Source organism: Eubalaena glacialis, chromosome 17 (genome assembly GCF_028564815.1).
Source record: "Eubalaena glacialis isolate mEubGla1 chromosome 17, mEubGla1.1.hap2.+ XY, whole genome shotgun sequence".
Classification (NCBI taxonomy): Eukaryota; Metazoa; Chordata; class Mammalia; order Artiodactyla; family Balaenidae; genus Eubalaena; species Eubalaena glacialis.
Window position 1 is genome coordinate 47872875 of NC_083732.1, and position 12581 is coordinate 47885455.

General features: G+C 41.3%; 1 non-coding gene across 1 annotated transcript; it reads right to left on the reverse strand.

The window, feature by feature from the left end:
- Positions 1-8512: 8512 nt before the first annotated feature.
- LOC133077499 (small nucleolar RNA SNORA70) lies at positions 8513-8641 on the reverse strand. The gene has a single exon (XR_009697767.1). It is a non-coding gene; the product is annotated as a small nucleolar RNA SNORA70 (small nucleolar RNA).
- Between the last annotated feature and the right edge of the window lie 3940 nt (positions 8642-12581).

The window sequence follows — 12581 nt, forward strand, 5'->3', positions numbered from 1 at the left end:
TGGCACGTGGGCTCTCTCGTTGAGGTTCGCGAGCTCAGTAGTTGTGGTGCTTGGGCTTAGCTGCCCCGTGGCACGTGGGATCTTAGTTCCCCAACCAGAGATAGAACCGGCGTCCCCTGCATTGGAAGGCGGATTCTTTACCACTGGACCACCAGGGAAGTGCCCTAAAATAGATTTTTAAAGACGAATCTGTTCTTCACTAAATCAGGGTAATTTTCAAAAAGTTCAAAAAGCAAAATGAGAAAATCCTCCAAGGGGTGCCTAAGCTGAATAAAAGAGGCAAATGCTCTTCCCTGCCATTTCAAGACATTACTTGATTTTTCTCCTGTGTCCTAATTTGGATGGATGTGTATGGGGGTAGTGGTGGTGGTGTATATGTGTGTGTTCAGAGTCTGGAGGGGTTTTATTATGTACACGACCTATCAGAAATTCGCTCAGTACTCCTCAGTTTGAAAGACAGAAAAAACAAAATGGAATGGACAATGATTATAAGTATTATTTTAATTTATACTTTTCTGTGGGTCAAATAACCATGACAATGTGAAGACTTTTAAGAGCAAGTCCCCCTAAAGTCATCTCTGCCTGTGGTTGGGGGAGGGGACGAAGGGTCAGGAGGGGCTGGGATGAGGGGGTCATCCTTTCCCACAGCAGCTCATAGCTAAGGTAGGCTTTTCATATAGAGATCCTTGTTCAGAGAAACTAAAACTGCATCCCTAGTCTTTCTTCAGAAATTCGGTGGCCCTGCTTGGTGAGCTGATCAAGCATTTGATGGCATGAGAGATAAAGGTGTGTTATTTATTTCCTTTGAAATAATGGGGAGAATGTAGAAGAGCTCGTAACTGAAAAATAATACATGGCATATTCTCATTCTCTAGTCTTCAAAGAAGGAGTTTTAAAAGGACCTAACTTAAATTTTTCAAACAAAACTAAAATCATGGCTCAATTTTTTTTTTTTTTTTTTTTTAAGCTGAGAAAGAACTTCTGCACTGCAAAGGAAAATTCTTCTTGGGCAGAAGTGTGTTTACCCCTGGCGTGCTGAAACTCTGAGATTCTGTGAAAATGTCCATTTTCATGCTTCCAGTGTTGGTTGCCTTTCTTGTTCAGTTTTAGCTACACACACACTTAAAACAGGGATCCTATCCTGTATGTTTTGATGCCCAAACCTTCAGATATTTGTTTTGTTAGAAGAATATAGTGTCACTCAAGAAATGTTGTAGTCTTATGAAGGAAACTTTTCACTGTAAATGTTCAAGAACTCAGATCCACCAGTGAACTCATGTCTATGTAATGGGAAAACATCTGGGTAAAAGATACAACAAAATCATTTTATAAAGGAGATTTTTTAACAGCGCATCAGATTTTCAAATGTTAGTACACCCTGGCAGTGCACCTGTTGTATAAAGCAAGGCTTCCTTTTATATAATAACACCTCCCTCCCCTTCAAGCTTTCTGGCATAGAATCATAAGTTTCAGTAAACAAGCCCAGCTTTACCATATGCTGTGCCTTTCACAACTTCACAGACTTTGGTTTTAACCCTGCCCAGTCTTCATCTTTCTGACCTGTCCCCATAAGGAAATTTCTTTCCCTTCCCAGTGACAGTTTCTGTTGTCTTCAGCGTACTTGCATCTCCAGTAATTAGAATCATGGACTGTTGCTTGTCTTGTAGGACAACTAGACGTCACTCCTAATTTACAGTTGAAGAAATTGAGTCCAGAATGGTAAAAGAGACTTTTCCATCTCAATGTGAAAATAAGTATCACCTGCTTTGTTGCCTAAATATCTCTCAAGGTTCTCACCGCCTCTCTCTCCCTGTAACCACTACCTGGGTCAGCCTCATCTCACCTTTTCTTTGGGCCCTATTGTAATAGCCTGTTGTCTGGCCTTTCCTAATCTTCCCCTGCCCACTTCACACTGGCTTTTTCTACTAGAGTTAGGTTAATCAGTCTAAAATATGAATATGGCTACTGCCACTTCTGTGCTGAGGTACTCATTGCCTTCAGGATGAATTCCAAGTTTCTTAGCCCAGTGCTCCAGCCTCTCTGTGACTTGACCCCTATCTGTCTCTCTAGGCTTACTTCCCATCCTTTTTACCTCACTCTTCATGCTCCCTTAATATTAAACTGTTTGCAGCGCCCTGCATCCATACCACCAAACTGTCACTCGCCTGTGCGTGTGGTATTCCTATATCAGTCTGATGTTTTGGTTGCAAGTAAATGAAACTAACCCTGGTTAATTTAGGCGGAAGAGAAATTTCTTAAAAGGGTATTGGTATTTGTTTTTCTCTTTCTGGGAAAAAAAAAAGAAAAAAAAAAGGACATTGGGAGGCTTACAGAATTACTGCAAAGGCTGAAGAACTAGGTCAGAGGCTACCCAGCTGAAACTGAAGCTCAAATCATGCTCTGGAGCAGGTCCACTGAGGTTGCCCTGCTGTAGCCTCCACATTGCAGCCTGCTCTGCTGCACCCTGACCCTGCGGGTTGGGGGCTGCCCTTTGGCACCACTGTGCATGGAAGCTAGACCTTGATATGGCTGTTTATAGTGCCAGAAGTGATTTTTTTGTGATCTGTATTTCTTTGTGTCCCTAGCTCCCAATTTCACATTTTTGGCACATGTATCTGCTTGTCCAAACCTAAGTCACATGCCTGTCCCTAAGTGCGCAGGAAGGGGGAAAGAAAGTATCAGAAAAGTTCTCCGTCTATGCTGAGAATCCCACAAAGCTTCAAAAAGAGGGAAATTGCTCAAAGAAAGGAAGTTCAGATGCTGGAGAGCCAAAGGAGTCACAATTGTCCAGTATGATTCTTCAGCCTTTATGAGCTATCCATGTCTGTTAACAGCTTACTTTCATGCGCTCTATCACCTTTATTCATCTAGCTAATTCTTGCTCAGGTTTTAATATAAGCACAGGTGTCTTTGCCTCAAGGAAGTCTTCCTTGCACTCAGATTGGGATTTGTTTCTCCCTTGGCCTTTTGGGCCTATTTATGCCTTATCACTTGTGACATTTTCTTATGTTCTTACCTAGGTATTTGTGTTCAACTCTTGTTTTTAAACTCCCCAACGGTAGGTCCTGTGCCTTAGGTATCTTTGGATACCCAGTGCCTACCACAGGGTTTGGCTTATGGACATGCCTGATGCATTTATTCATTCATTTGCTCACTGTTTGTTGAACTGAATTGCCGAAGATTACATAAGTAATTGGTGGCAGAGGTGGGAGTAAAACTCAAGTCTCTTGTCTTCGGTGTTTCTAAAATAACAGAAACAGGCATATCCCTCCTTTCCCTCTCTTCCACTCTAATCCTTATTGATTTTTCCCCATGGTTTAGATTCTGCCACACTTCATCATTTGCAGTGGATTCCTTTCCCAACCATTGCCGTGGCAAATGGTTTAAGGAGCCCAGATCTGTTGAACTGTAAACTGTGGTCCTGTCCTGGATATGGAATAGGCAAATGCAGAGAACTTTTGGGAAAATATATGCAGCTACGATTTGGCTTTGAATGATTATACCTCAAATTGAATCAGGCTTCTTTGGTGCAGAAGTTCTAAAAGATCAATGCTTTGGCCTGTGGACTTTCTGGCCAAGAAGCGCGTGCACTTTTAAGAGGAACATAAACACAGCTCACACTGGTCATACAGCAGCTTGGGTAGGTGGATTTATACTTCATCAGACAGTTGGTCCCTGGGTAGAAATGTGGGCCAAGGGCCAGGAGACCCTGGTTCAATTTCCAGTTAAGTCATCTCTGTTTATTTCTCACAAAATACATATTTAAAAAAATTTGAAATTAAAACGTCATGCTTAAAACACTCTACAGTAAACAGAGGTCTTAAAAGAAGAGCTGATGCCAGCACCACTTTTTGTTAAAGCTGTATCCAATTTAAAGTTTATTTTATACCCAGGATACAGAATGGTGTGCAGAGTGCTACAGAAGTCACTGCACATCTGATCTGACATTTCGGCAGGCCTTTTCTCTGAACAGGATACTCACAAACTTGGGGGCTGGCTTTGGGCATTGATGGATGCGCGTGGACGTGCACATGGGGTATTGGACATTAGGTGTATGCCTCTACGGCCTGCTCCTTTCTGCTGTGCTCCACAAAAGTCCTGTTGATTTTACCTTTTAAGTAACTCCTTTCTCTTCATCTCCTCCCCAATCCTGGTCCTATTTCTGTCACCTCCTGAGTTGTCTCTCTGTACCCCCTATTGCCACTATCCAGTCAATCCTGACCATTTCACTTGCAGTACCCTACTTCATATACATCTGTGGCCTCCTATTGCCCTTAGGATAAAGGCAAAAATCCATAACATGGCCCAAGCCCTTAGGTCTGGTCCCATCAAGCTCTCCAACTTGGTCTGGCATCCACCCCCATAGCCCCTGCTTTCCCTGGGGCAGCCATACCGGGCTGTCAGTCTCATGAGCTTGTGCTATGCCCCTCCTGCCCCAAGGACACCCTTAGGCTGTTCTCTCTGCTTGGAAACCTCTCCCCAAAGCCCCCCCATCTCACCCACCCCGTGCTCTTCACCTAGTTAATGCCCACCTATTGTTCCGATTTCAGTTCCGAGGTCACTTCCTTAGGAAACTCTTCCCTACCCTCCTACTCCCAGTGAGACCCCGTTGTTTATACTCTTACAACATGGCAAGAACATTCTTTTCCTTTTCAGCATTTATCATCATTTGAATTTACGCATTTATTTCTGTGATTATTTGAATAATCTTGGTGTCTGTCCTAACACTAATGCAAACATTTTTCAAGCACTTACTTACTGCATATTTGGCAATTTCTAAGTCCTGTCAAAGCATTAACGTATTTAATTCTCACAAAAACTGAGGAAGTGTGTCCTATTACTACCCTTCTTGAGGGCTTAAGTAACTTGCTCACAGCCACACAGCTAGTTAGCATAGAGATGGGATTTGAACCCAGGCAGTCTTGCCCTAAGTATAAAGATTTAATCAAGACCCTGCATTGCCTTCTTAGTAGACAAAGATTTCTCAAACTTTGTTTCATTATTGACCTTTCAAGAGCCCCTTTTAGACATGCTTTACTGATCTTCCTCCCATGAAATTTTAATGTTACAGATAGATATACTGTTGTGGTGGTCAGAATGGCTCCTCCCCTTCCCACCCCTCCCCCCAAAGACATCCACATCCTACACCCTGGAACCTGTGAATAAATCATATTGCATGGTATGGGGAACTTTTGGCTGCAGATGAAATTAAGGTTATTAATCAGATGACCTTGAGCTAAGTAGATTATTCTGTATTAGCCTGGTGGTCCCAATGTAATCACAAAGTTTCTTATAAGTGAGAGAGGGAGGCAGGAGGGACAGTGTGAGGGAGATGCAGTGTAAGAAAGACTTGACTGCCATTGCTGGCTTTGAAGATGGAAGAGGCCATGAGCCAAAGAATACGGGCAGCTTCTTGAAGCGGGAAAAGGCAAGGAAACAGATTCTTCCCTAGAGCATGAGAAGGAGCACAGCCCTACCAACACCTTGTTTTCAGTCCAGGGAGACCCATTTCAGACTTCTGACTCCCAGGACTGGAAGATAATAAATTTGTGTTATCTTAAGCTACTACGTTTATGATAATTTGTTACATCAGCAATAGGGAACTAATACAACAAATGCAACTCTGGGTCTGTATGTATATATACATACACATACATATAATTGCATATGTTGCACATACTATATGAATATCTGTGATTTGTACATAAAATGAGTAATTTTCTTCAGCACCCAGGAACCATTTTTCACCCCTGGTGACAATATAGCCTCTGTTGAGAATGCATGTACTAGGCTGTGAGAACAAGAATCATCCTGGTTTTAACCACTACTGTAGCTCCTGTTCCTAGCATAGTGTCTGGCACATAGTAGACACTCAATAAGTATTTGTTGACTGAGTGAGTGAATGAATAAATAGATGAATGGCTATGAATGACTTGAATTAAATAACCTGCTTATGAAAAATAAAAAGGGCTAAAGAACTCCGTGTTGGAAGTGAGTGAATCAATGTTTTTGAATAACTGTGAGACTGTAGTGCTGTGAACGCTGTTCATCTCTGCAGATTTATCGATGTCCAAGGGCACCTGTAGCATTGGTTTAAAGTGATCAAAGCACCAGCAGGAGGGGCCTGGCAATGTTGGCTCTGGGGTGTGCAGAGAGCACAGCAGTAGGCAAATGGCCTCAGTCTGCCTGAAGTCTGGGGGGTAATTGGATGAAGTAGCCTCATGTATTTGGAAAAGGAATCAAGATCTACTGTGAACTGGTGAAACTTCTTGGTTTATCAATAATCAAGCTTTTTATATACCAGGCTCCTTTTCTGTACTATACACAAAACCCAGGTGGAGCCAAGAGCTTCAGGGCAGATGCTAACCCTCTTCCCCTCCACCTGTCAAGTGTCCATTTGGAAGGAGTTTTCCAGGGCTAGGATTTTGGTGGCCTTGCTTTCGTAGGAGAACCTACATCCCCATGTGGTTTTCTGGCCACCTCCCTGGCTCTGCGGAAGGTGCAGGCTCTTCCCAGGGCCTGCTCTGTGTCTGTCTTGTGGCGATGACGGGAGCACTAAACTCCTTAGGGTGACAGGCCATGCTGACTTTGGTTCTGCCCCTGGCGCTGATGAGTTCAGTACATTCCTTTCTGACTCTCCTAGAGATGCTGTATGGGACAGTCAGGCAGAACCAGCCAATCAGGGTGAATCCAGGGGGATGAAGTGTGGAATGTGTTGAGCTCTGCACTTCCATGCCAATGGGGACTGGGCAAAGTCTGGAGGATTGTTGGGAGGGGGCTGGGGGTGTTTGGGGAGGTGGCCGAGGTGGGACTGGGGCGCAGTGCAGCACAGGAGGCCTCTGGGGGAGTAATTTCTCAGGCCTCAGAGCCTCTCTTGGCAGAGTCCATCACTTCACTTGATCTCACCACATGGCAGTACTGGTCTCCTGGGCCTATGCATAGCTAACAAGGAACACTTGTCTGGCGTTCATGTTTACAAGTAACTTTCCTGTGTAAGACCTCGGGATGGTGAGTCTTGAGGGGGTCTGGTCTAACCTTTCTGTGGTTGTTTTGTTTCTGTATTTTAGCAATCATTGATTCCAATGCCTACTATGTGTGATGATAACAGCAAACAAAAACATTTGGATTGCATTTTCCATTCAACATATTTTTTGACTTCCATTAGCTAATTCATATCCAGTCCTATGAGACTGGATCTTATGCCTTCATTTTTCAGATGAGAAAACTAAAGTTTAGCAAAGCACATGAACATACACTGTTCATTAGGCTATGGAAAATAATAGTATGATCTACCAAAATATGTATGTACTATAAGTGCTTTTATTCCTTTAATTCCAAGAGCCCTGGGGGTAGGCGTTATTATTACTCTTAGTTGACAAATGTGAAAATTGAGGTGCAAGATGGCTAACAACTTTCCCAAGCTCAGACAGCTACTAAGAAGAAGCAGGATTTAAACTCAGGTAACCTGGCTTCATAAACTATAGCTTCAACCACTCTGCCATTCTGCATCCCTACAAAGTGGTATTTCCAGTGCTGAATTCCACACCCTTCTTTCATCTCTACCATGGTACCTTTCTATGCCAGGCAATCTGAGAAGGAAAATGACATTGTTTCTGCTTACAATCTGGGTGGGGGAGTTAAGTTGTGCACCAGCTGATTTTCAGGGCAGAAGGCCATATGTACTAAGCAGAGGTCAAGGGGAGCTCTGAGGGACCATGAAGAGTGGCCCAAGAGACTTATACCTTGTGGTCTCCACAACCCCTTCCCTGCTGATCTTGCCCATGCTGTCCTCCCAGTCCCAAATTCTCTCTTAAGTGGAGTAGCCTTTGCAGTTGTCTGGATTAGTCATTTTGACTTCAGATTTGGGGGTCTGGGGGCCATGCCTCTGGGAAATTTCTCTTAGAAATTTTCCACCATATGCAGCATGACCAGAAAACATAGAGGTCGTCAGCAAGCAAACTGCTCAAAAGAAGTATCCTAAACTGTCCTATACCAGGTGCCTGAAGACAGAGATCCTTTGGGCTCTGGTTTTCCTTTGCTGGTTTCTTGGAAACTTGTAAGGATCGTCTGTTGCTGCCTCTGCTAGGTGCTGCCTTTTCTTTTTCTTTTCTTTTGACAGGAAAGTAGGATTTATTGGTGGGCGTAAAGCGGGAACAAGGCTCTCATGAGTGCAGGGCCTGCCATGTGTCCAGGGGGCCATGATTAGGGGTATATTTGACCCCACAGCCATCTGGGATGAGCTGCTTTTCTGTCACCATGTTTTCAAATTCATCCACATTAAACTTAGCAAATCCCTACTTCTTGGAGATGTGGATCTTCTGGGGGCCAGGGAACTTGAACTTGGCCTTGACCACATGCTCCTTGTTCTGCAGCTTGTTCTGCAGATGGACATTATGACTTCGCCAATGTGGACCCTGGCCACTGTGCCCTGGGGCTTTTCAAAGCCACCATGCATACCAATCTGGAGCCTAGATTAGGGACAGCATGCCAGACATAAATGTCCACTGGAAAGGGCTGTCTCCAAGGTCCCTCAGGGCAACCCATGCAGGCAACAGGCTGCATACCCTACCTAGGAGTTTGCAGCCATTGCACACCAGGCCTCCATGGAGGAAAAGAGCACAGTCAGCTTAATTGGCTGCAAATAGGTGCTCCCTTTTCTAATCTTGGATTGAACCCAGCACTCCATGGCTACTTTCTCCCAGCCACTAGCCCAACTTAGCCTTGACATGCCCCCCTTGGACATCATTTTCTAGATTGAAATACAATCTTTTGTCTATATTTTGCAAACTCCAAATTAAAATATGTAGGTTTGGCACATATTTATATACCTCTGGGAGTAATGATTTAAAATATTTGAAATTAGAGGTGTCTTTAATTTCTTAAACATATGGTTACTGCCACGCTACCACCATAATTTTGCCAGAATCCCTACAGTCTGGTTGCTATAATCATCTCTCTCTTTTGTTAGCCATGCAAGAAACTCTATTTTCTTCACTGGGGTTCTCTCCCCTTTATTTCCTTGCCCACCCTGAGTCTATGCCTTTGTCATCACAGCTTGAAACTCCTGGACCCTTGGCCAATCAATGCCTTTATATGAGTATTTAGGGGACATTTGTTTATTTAGTGTGGGTTTTAAAATTAGTTAGCCCCTCCAAACCAATTGGCATATAATTTGTTTGGATATTTGATATTTGGGAAATAAGTTACATAGAAGTTTATCTCATTCACTGGTAATGATCTTGGATAGTCTTGCTTTGTGTCTTATAGCAAGAAGGTGATAATTTCCATGCATAATTGTATCACTAAGTAATATAAAACCATTTGATGTCATGTTTGCTTAGCATTTTGCTCTTAACCTCTATGTAGGTTTTAGTACGTGTGTTAGAGTTATTTGTTTTCATGTCTGTTTCTCCCATAGATGGTAAGTTTCTCACAATCAGGAATCCTTCCTCATTCATCTTTGCATTTTCAGTCCTAGCATGGTGCTGGGAACAAAATATGTGTCCAAAAAGTGGTGTAGAAAAAATCAGATTGATGTCTTTGATCAGTTTCATAAATGATCTACAATTATCACTCACTGAGTCATAACTATATATTTATGTCTCCTTTACCAACCATTAAGTTTCTGGCTTGGGCCATTTAGTACAAACTATAGATTAAAATGAACAGTTATATACCAACAAGTTGGACAACCTAGAAGAAATGGATACATTCCTAGAAACATACAACCTACCAAGACTGAATCATAAGGAAACAGAAAATCTGAACAGACCAATTACTAGTACAGAGATTGAATCACAATCAAAAACCTCCCCAAAACAAAAGTCCAGTACCAGAGGGCCTCACTGGTGAATTCTACTAAACATTCAAAGAATTAATACCAATCTTTCTCAAACTTTTTCAAAACATTGAAGAGGAAGGAATGCTTCCAAACTAATTTTATGAGGCCAGCATTACCCTGATACCAAAACCAGAAAGGGACACCGCAAGAAAAGAAAATTACAGGCCAATATCCCTGATGAACATAGATGCAAAACTTCTCAACAAAATATTTGCAAACAGAATTCAACAATACATTGAAAAGATCATGCACCATGATCAAGTGGGATTTATTTCAGGGATGCAAGGATAGTTCAACATCCACAAATCAGTCAGTGTGACACATCACATTAGCAAAATGAAGAATAAAAATCATATGATCATCTCGATATGTGTGGAAAAAGCATTTAACAAAATTCAACATCATTTATGATAAAAACTCTCACCAAATATGGGTATAGAGGATACGTGCCTCAACATGATTCAGGCCATATATGACAAGCCCATAACTAATATCATACTCAATGGTGAAAAGCTGAAAGCTTTCCTCTAAGAACAGGAAAAAAACACAGATGCCTACTTTCACCTCTTCTATTCAACATAGTATTGGAAGGTGTAACCAGAGAAATTTAGGCGAGAAAAAGAAATAAAAGGCATCCAAATTGGAAAGGAGAAAGAAAAACTGTCACCATCTGCAGGTTATCTGGTATAATATATAGAAAAATCTAAATACTCCATGAAAAAAACTGTTAGGACTAATAGACAAATTCAGTAAGGTTTCAGGATATACAATCAATACACAAAAAAACGCTTGGATTTCTTTTTTTTTTTTAAATAAATTATTTATTTATTTTTGGCTGCATTGGGTCTTCATTGCTGTGCGCAGGCTTTCTCTAGTTGTGGTGAGCGGGTGCTACTCTTTGTTGCGGTGCACAGGCTTCTCATTGCAGTGCCTTCTCTTGTTGTGGAGCACGGGCTCTAGGTGCACGGGCTTCAGTAGTTGTGGCACATGGGCTTCAGTAGTTGTGGCTCGTGGGCTCTAGAGCGCAGGCTCAGTAGTTGTGGTGCACAGGCTTAGTTGCTCTGTGGCATGTGGGATCTTCCTGGCCCAGGGCTCGAACCCATGTCCCCTGCACTCGCAGGTGGATTCTTAACCACTGCACCACCAGGGAAGCCCAAAACTCTTGGATTTCTATACACTACAAATGAACTATCAAAAAGAGAAATTAAGAAAACAATTCCACTTACAGTTGAATCAAGAAGAAGAAAATACCTGGGAATAAATTTAACCAAGGAGGTGGAAAGCCTGTATATTGAAAACTACAAGACATTAATGAAAGAAATAGAAGAAGATGCAAATAAATGGAAAGATATTCTGTACTCATGGAATGAAAGAAACAATACTGTTAAAATGTCTATACTCTACAAAGCAATCTACAGATTCAATGCAATCCCTATCAAAATTCCAATGGCATTTTTCACAGAAATAAAACAAATAATCCTAAAGTTTATATGGAACCACAAAAGACCCCGGATAGCCAAAACAATCTTGAGAAAGAAGAACAAAACTGGAGGCATCACACTCCCTGACTTCAAATTATATTATAAAGCTATAATAATTAAAACAGTATGGAATTGGCATAAAAACAGACACATAAATCAGTGGAACAGAATAGAGCACTCAAAAATAAGCCCATACATATATGATCAATTAATTTACAACAAAGGAGCTAAGAATATACAATGGGGAAAGGGCAGTCTCTTCAATAAATGATGTTGGGAAAACTGGACAACCACATACAAAAGATTGAAATTGGACTCCTGTTTTATACCATACACAAAAATTAATTCAAAATGGATTAAAGACTTGAACATAAGACTGGAAACCATAAAACTCCTAGAAGAAAACATAGTCATCTTCTCTGCATAGGTCTTGGCAATGATTTTTTGAATCTGACACCAAAAACGAAAGAAACAAAAGCAAAAATAAAACAAGTGAGACTACATCAAACTAAAAAGCTCTGCACAGCAAAGGAAACCATCAACAAAATGAAAAGGCAACCTACTGAATGGGGGAGAAAATATTTGCAAATCACACCTGATAAGGGGCTAATATCCAAAAAATATGTATGGAAGCAACCTAAGTGTCCATCGACAGACAAATGGTTAAGAAAGATATATATGAACACATACACATACACATAAGACACAGTGGAATTACTCAGCCATGTAAAAGAGTGAAATCTTGTTATTTGTGACAGCATGGATGGACCTAGAGGGTATTATGTGGAGTGAAATAAGTCAGACAGAGAAAGACAAATACCATAGATTTTACTTATATGTGGAATCTAAAATACAAAAGAACAAAAATAACAAAAGTCAGGGGGTGTGAAGGTAAGTGAAATTGGTGAAGGAGATTGAGGTACACACTTCCAGTTATAAAATAAATAAGTCATGGGGATATAATGTACTGCGTAGGGAAAATAGTCAATAATATTGTAACACTTTGTATGATGTCAGATGGTAACTAGACTCATATGATGATCATTTCATATTGTATAAAAATATCAAAATCACTATGTTGTATACCTGAAACTAATATAATATTGTAAGTCAAATAAACTTTTATAAAAATATATAAAGAACTCATACAGTTCAACAGCCAAAAAACCCAAACAGGACAAAACCAACCCCCGAAACAATCTGATTAAAAAATGGGCAGAAGATCTTAATAGATATTTTTCCAAAGAAGACATACGGAT